Source organism: Acartia tonsa, chromosome 7, assembly GCF_053477335.1.
Source record: "Acartia tonsa isolate MP-2025a chromosome 7, ASM5347733v1, whole genome shotgun sequence".
NCBI classification, from domain to species: domain Eukaryota; kingdom Metazoa; phylum Arthropoda; class Copepoda; order Calanoida; family Acartiidae; genus Acartia; species Acartia tonsa.
In genome coordinates, this window is record NC_137266.1 from 31,843,913 (window position 1) to 31,850,945 (window position 7,033).

Below are 7,033 nucleotides of genomic sequence, written 5' to 3' on the forward strand. Positions count from 1 at the left end.
TCAATGTACAAATTAAAATTTGATAAAAAAAACAACTAAAACTAGATGGACATTCATTTCATCTAATTAAGTGTATCATAGATCATAAAAAGAAAACAAATCGGGTTTTGTTGTATTTTTACAGTTGCTTTTGATAGGTTATTTTAGATAAAGTTAAAATTAGAGCTAGACATAGGAGAAAAGCTACTGTAAAAATAAAATAAAACCCACCATTTTGTTTTTTTTGCCATGCTTTATTTTCTTTTTAATATATAACATATTACTACACGTTAACAAAAATGAATTTTTTTGTAAGCTGTATGTGTATAATATTGTTTTTTTTTAAATACACTTTTTCAAATTTTAGTCTTCTGTTAACCCTAAAAGTTACTTTAGAAGCCTAGAATAGTTATTTCTCGCATCGTATTATAAACGGTTTTCCGCGGATATAGAATGTACAATTATGAGATTAAAACTAGTTTTTTAGCCCCGGGGTGCCAAAAGCACCGGCTAAAAAAACTGGTTTTAATCTTATGATTGTACATTTTTATATTCGTAGAAAGCTGGATATAATACAATGCTAGACATAGTTTTTTCGTATAAATGAAAACTGGTTCCTATCCACCAGATTCAAATGAATACGAGAAATACATTTACAAAATTTTAGCTCTTTTTTTCTACTGGCGACCTAGCGCAAGGCATGTAAAATATTAACAGATAACAGTAGCACGGCGGTTTTAACAATATCTTAGCAATGTGCAGGTTTTGGGCTCTTCTGTATATTTCAATTTAAACAAATAAGGATATATTTTCCCAAAAACTTAATGTCAAAGTCTACTCTACACTTAGCGCTAGTCAGTTTTCTAAAATCATGCATTTATACCTGTAAAAATAGAAATTGCCAGCGCTAGGTGTAAAGTAGACTTTGACAAAAGATTTTTGGGATAATATATCTTTGGCTTTATGTGTTTAAATTGAAATATGCAGAACACTTAAATTCATCTCCTAAACCATTCTCTAAGCATTTAAATTTTTTTTATAAAACTGCCCTTAAAAGGCCTAAAAAATATCTTTATTAGAATGTTATGCTCAGTTAAAAAATCGGCGCCTCTAGCACCAAAACTGGCAGTTAAACTTCTGTGCTCCTACTTGCCCCCCTCTTTGGCCAACAGTAGTTATCTAAAGAAGTAAAACTGTCAAATGTCCGGGTTGTTGCTTCTTTTATTCCAGAGACGAGGTATAGGATATCTGATTTTCAGGGAAGAATTAATTTTATACCTCAGATACAATTCACGTTCAGTCAATAGATGCAGATCTCAATATGATGTTGATATTTTCTTCTTATCTTTACCAGGAAGCTTTACCATAGTCTTCTGCAAAAAGGCATTGAACAATTGGTATAAAAAGAATATACTCAGGTAGTTGATGTACGTTGGCTTAGCTAATTGGCTTGCCAGGACTTGATCAATAAACTGCAAAGAAAAATAAGAAAATTAATTTTCTTGAAAGTTTATGCATTTAGTAGCAAGTTTAAAGATCATTCCATAAAAAAAAAATTTTTTTAATTGCAAATAATAAATGTTTTTAAATATACCTATGAAAATATGGTGCTACAAAAAACACAATTAATTATGGTGCTACAAAATATAACCCGGAGTTTACTGGCAAATTTTATAAATAAAATACAAATATAATGACTTTTACCTAGTCAGGAATTGTAGATTTCTTAAATAGGAGCTTTTTCATCATCACACTTTGCAAGTTGAACTTTTAAATCTTAAAAGGAAATAAACTTGGTAAGAAAAAAAAACATTATTTTCTTTCTTTTTCAAAAATCTTTAAAATGATAAATTTTTATTCAATATTAAATAATCATTTTACCTTACTCAAAAACCACTATTGTTTTTGGGCTTTAAGAGGTATACAGATACAGAACAAGATGATTTCAGATACAATCAGGTACAACTAAAAGATTAAAATATTCTTTATTAACTATAACTTTAATTGTCTTTCTATTTTTTGAAATATCTTGAATTTTTTTATATTGCATATTTACGGTAATTTTGATAATACATAAATTAACAAAAATGTATAGTAAAATCAAACAAACCTCAGAATTCCTTTAAATGTCCTCTAAGGGCTCAAATGTTATAGTTAACAGGAAAACTTCATTTTCTAAATACAATATAATCTTTTCAATTTTCTTTTTTTTTTAAAGTAAAACTTTTTCAAAAATGATTTTAAACAAATATTGAAATCGTGTTATGACCATTTTGGTCCTGCTTTAATGCTAAAATTACTTTTTTTTAAAAAAGATTTACATGATATGAAAATAAATACTTACAACTTCCGTGGCCTGGCTAAGCAGCTCCTCTTTGCTATCCACAGCAAGAGGATATATGCCGGCAAGTTCACGGAATCCAGGTAATATTTTTAAAGTCTGAAATAAGTAGCCATTATTTTTTTTAGCTAATTCCTTATTCAAAACAATAAAATAATACATTACAAAATCTAAATCCATCTTCTGGAGTTGTTTCAAATGTTGGAGGTGGCAGGTAATTTTCTCCAGACCTAAAACAGCATCAGTTAGAAATTTGACAAAAACAGATATCAACACACAAAGAAAACTTTTTAAATAAAACTGAACTAAGTAACCATTACACATTTTATTTTAAAACTTTCCTTCTAGGAGCTTGTGGAGCATAAAAAACCCTAAAATACTAAAAATACTGAAATTGAACTCAGTAATGTTTCCAAATTTCATTTAATATTAATATTTAAAAACATAAACCTGATTTAAGAAAAAAAACTTTTTAAACATAACAAAAATCAGTAATGTTTACAGACTTCATTTTGAGACTTTCCTTCTAAGGGTTTGTTGGGCAAAAAAACCCTAAAACTATAAAAATGAGATCTGAGCCTAATTTTAAAGATTTTGACTTGATTTTTTTAAACTTTAAAAAAAAAACTAAACTAAGTAACCATTTTTGGTTTTTTATTCTAGGGGCTTGTGGAACCAAAGACCTCCCAAACACCTAAAATATAAGTTTGGAGCTTATATTTAAAGATATTAACCTGATTCTATTAAAGATAACTTTTTTAACATAACTAAACTCAGTAAAATTTACAAATTTAACTTTGGAACTTTCCTTTTAGAAGATAGTTGGGCTCCTAAAACTAAAAATATGAGTTCTAAACAAATATTTGCATAATTTTGGACTTTCTTTCTAGGAGCTAGTGGAGCTAAAAAAAACAAAATCACAAAAAATAGTTTAATTCAGTAATGTTTACAGATTATTTTGGAGCAAAAAAAAACCAAAACACTAATATATAGGGGGGTCTTTTGCTCTACAAGCCCTTAGAAAGAAAGTCTGAAAATAAAATCTGTGATAGTTTTGTTAAAAAAGTTTTCTTTAATAAAATCAGGTTAATATCTTTGAATATAAGCTCAGAACTCATATATTAAGTGTTTTTTGGAGGTCTTTCGCTCTACAAGCCCCTAGAATGAAAGTCTAAAAATAAAATGTGTAATAGTTACATAGTTCAGTTTTATTTAAAAAGTTTTCTTGAAAATATCAGGTTAATGTCTTTAAAAATTAGCTCAAAACTCATATTTTTTTGGCAAGTAGGGTCACAAAAGTTTTACTGCCAGTTTTTGCCAGTTTTGGTGCGTCGATTTTTTTTAACTGAGAATAATCTATAATACAAATTAGCTTGATGTCTGTCCGTCTGTCTGTCTTTTAAGATCTAGGTAACCACTAAACCGATTGGATTTTATTTTTCAGGGAATATACCTACTGGTCCTGTGGTAGTTTTAGGACCACCCCCAACCCCCCCAAAAATAAAAAAAATCGAACTCCCCAAATTTTTTTTTTACATTTTTTGTAAAATTTCAGTAACTGCTAATTAAATTGGGCTCTTCCCTTCTGAGAATATACCTACTGGTCTTCTTGTGGTTTAAAGCTATTTTTTTGAGGGGTAAGACAACCCAACCCCCCCAAAAATAAAAAAATCCCCATTTCTAAATTTTTATTTTTTTTTAACAAAAATCAGTAATTGGGGTAGGGGAACCCCACTGCAACATGGGGCGAAGCCCTTAATAATCCCCCCCACCCCCGAAAAAAAAATCAAATTATTTTTTTTATTTTTTGTGTATACGGCAAACAACCTGGGTTTAATTTGTACAAATTAAAATTTTTGTGCATAAAGTTCACAACCTGGGTTTAATTTTACCACAGAGTGATTAAACAAAGAATATTTTTTTGAATATTTCTATTAAGGAGGGTTGACTTCCCAAAACTACATAGGGCGAAGCCCCTAGAGGCTAGGGGCGAAGCCGCTAGTATTTTAATAAAGTGCAATAATAAACAGTAAAAAAAGTGACAAAAACAGATATTTTTTAAGCCTTTTCATAGAGCAGTTTTAAAATCCCGTTATTTCCTTAAAAAAATATATTTTTTAGAGAATAACTTGAAAGATGAAGATAGCGATTTCTATTTTTACAGGTATAAAATGCATAATTTTTATAAAATTGACTGGCGCTAGGTGTAGAGTAGACTTTGACAAAAAAATTTTAGAATAATATATCTTTGTCTTTATGTGTTTAAATTGCTTAAAATGTGCACTGCACATAACTAAAATATTGTAAAAACCGCCGTGCTACTGTTATATGTTGATCTTTTACATGCCTTACGCTAGGTCGCCAGTAGAGATAGAGAGCTGAAATTTTGTACATGTATTTCTAGGCTCCTGAAGTAACTTTTTAGGTTAGCAGAAGACAAAAATTCAAAAAAGTGTATTTTAATGAAATGGTCTAATGTGTATAACATATTCTTTTTCTTTTTAGTTAAAATGTTGAGTTTTATCTCCTAAGCTTACGAACCTCTTAAATAGTAAAAGAGCTAAGGACAATAAGAGCAACTACACTTTTCAAAAATGATTAACATTTATTTTTAGCGCAAACGTCTAAAGAAGTTTCAAAAGTACTTCCTTAAACCTATAGGAAGCTTCACAGCGAAGAAGAACTATATCTATTTAGCGGATCTTTTGCTTCAGACAAAAAGCCTAGTATTCGAAAAGGTCCAGAAACTTAAACTCATTCCAAGAGTAAAATCGAAAATTAACATAGCCTAAAATCATCACAGAACCAAGATCCTTCGGTACAAACAAACTCACAGACAAACATCCTGTTTCTTTAGTATAAGGATAAATTTTACAACTTTTATCAATACATGTGTTAATTTGATGGAAAAGTCAGGGATCTCAAGGCCAATGATGATACACAAAATATCCCTTTTGTAGATTAGAATTAGTGGTTGAAACATTTGAACAATCAACTTAACATTTTTAAACTTATGTAGAAAAGATATAAAGGGATAAGACAATGGCCGATAAATTGTTGTACATTTTAACGATCCTTGAATTAATAATTCAATGAACCAAAATCACTTAAACATATTTTTGTGTAATTTCCCTTAACTAATAGTTATTTATCTTATTTTCGTAATATTGTGAATGCGAGAAAGGATTTTAAAATTATTTCAACAATTTAGGTCATGTGATCAAAATTTGAATTTTCCTTCTACTATTGTCCCCTTTGGGGGCGAAGTAGGTGGAAATTTAAATTTTTGTCACTTGACCTTAATATTGGTGAAATAATTTTGAATGACCTTTCTTGTATAAGCAATATTAATAAAATATGATACTTGGTTTTGTCTCACTCTTTATCTTTTTTTTAAATTCAAAAAAGTAAGTGTATCAAAAAATTTACATCATCTAAGGGTTAACAATGAATATCTCTGTCTATTTTTCTCTATATTTTTTTCCCCTCCCCCCTACCCCACTTTTCTGTCTATTTCCTTCTCTCTCTCCTCCTCTTTTGTACGTCATATATACAATAGAGATAACCTAGAGACAGCACTAAGGCGTTTTGTTTACATTATGAGTCAGCTATAGATAGTTGAAATATTTGGGTGAAATATTTGAAGAAAATATTTCTTCCATCATATAATGTGAAGCATATGACACAACATATAAAAAGTTAGTTATAAATAATTTAATTTCTTATAATAAAGTTAGCTTTCTAAAAATTATATCATTGCAAAATTTCATTGCAAATAATGTTGCCTATAGGGCTGTATTTCATATACAACAAAAAGTGAACAAAGGTTTCTTTTTAAGAAAAAAATGGAGTCAGATTGACCATCTATGTCTAATGTTTATACCCACATCAAAAATAAATTATAATAATGTACAGTAGGGTGGATTAATTTTGGACATTGAATTTGTAATCAACATTTACAGTTTAAACGTCATATAAGAAACCTAAATATAAAAAATTGATTTTGTCCTTGAGGGGAAATGTGGGGGAAGGTGTGCCCATGCATTAAAAACTTTTAGAAGTTTATTCTGGCGGTGCAACTTTTTTTCTTTTAAAGTAAAGCTTTATGCATCGTTTTGAATTTGTCTTGTTGAGTAAAATAAGAATATCAAATTGGTTTTAAAAAATATTCATCCAAGCATAAAAAATCCTAAATTAAATGAAAATCTCTTGGTTTTCATGAAGTTATTTATGGATTTTTCTTGCTAGGATCAATAGTTTTAAAAACAGATTTTTTATTCTTATTCTACTCTTCAAGACAAAGCTGGGAAGGTGCATAAAGCTATACTTTGAAAGAAAAAATAATTGCCCCCCCCCCCTTCAAAAAAAAAATCTCCCTACAAGTGTCTTCCTAAAAGTTTACATGCATCAGCGAGCCTCCCCATTATAAAAAATATTTACTTTTCATTTTTTGGTCTTTTATATGATGTTCAGACAGAAAGTGTATGTAGCACATTTAAAATTAGAAAATCATTGAAAATCAAGCCATTCTAATGTACAGCATTTATTTCTTCTATTACACAGTACAAAATTATTCTTGTATTTAAATATAACATATCATATTGGAAAAGATTTTCTGGCAATTTACATCAAAAACCCTAAAGCTCACAACACTATATTCTTGACCTGAAAAAATTAACCCTCTTATTGTTTTTAATTGATTTTAATTTATTG

At 29.0% G+C, this 7,033-nt stretch overlaps 1 long non-coding RNA gene across 1 annotated transcript; it reads right to left on the minus strand.

The window, feature by feature from the left end:
* Nucleotides 1-246: 246 nt before the first annotated feature.
* Nucleotides 247-2,612, minus strand: LOC145323583 (uncharacterized). Its single transcript, XR_013881022.1, has 5 exons — nt 2,324-2,612; nt 2,090-2,154; nt 1,861-1,944; nt 1,684-1,755; nt 247-1,451 (listed from the first exon to the last, which is right to left on the minus strand). It is a non-coding gene; the product is annotated as an uncharacterized LOC145323583 (long non-coding RNA).
* Nucleotides 2,613-7,033: the final 4,421 nt, after the last annotated feature.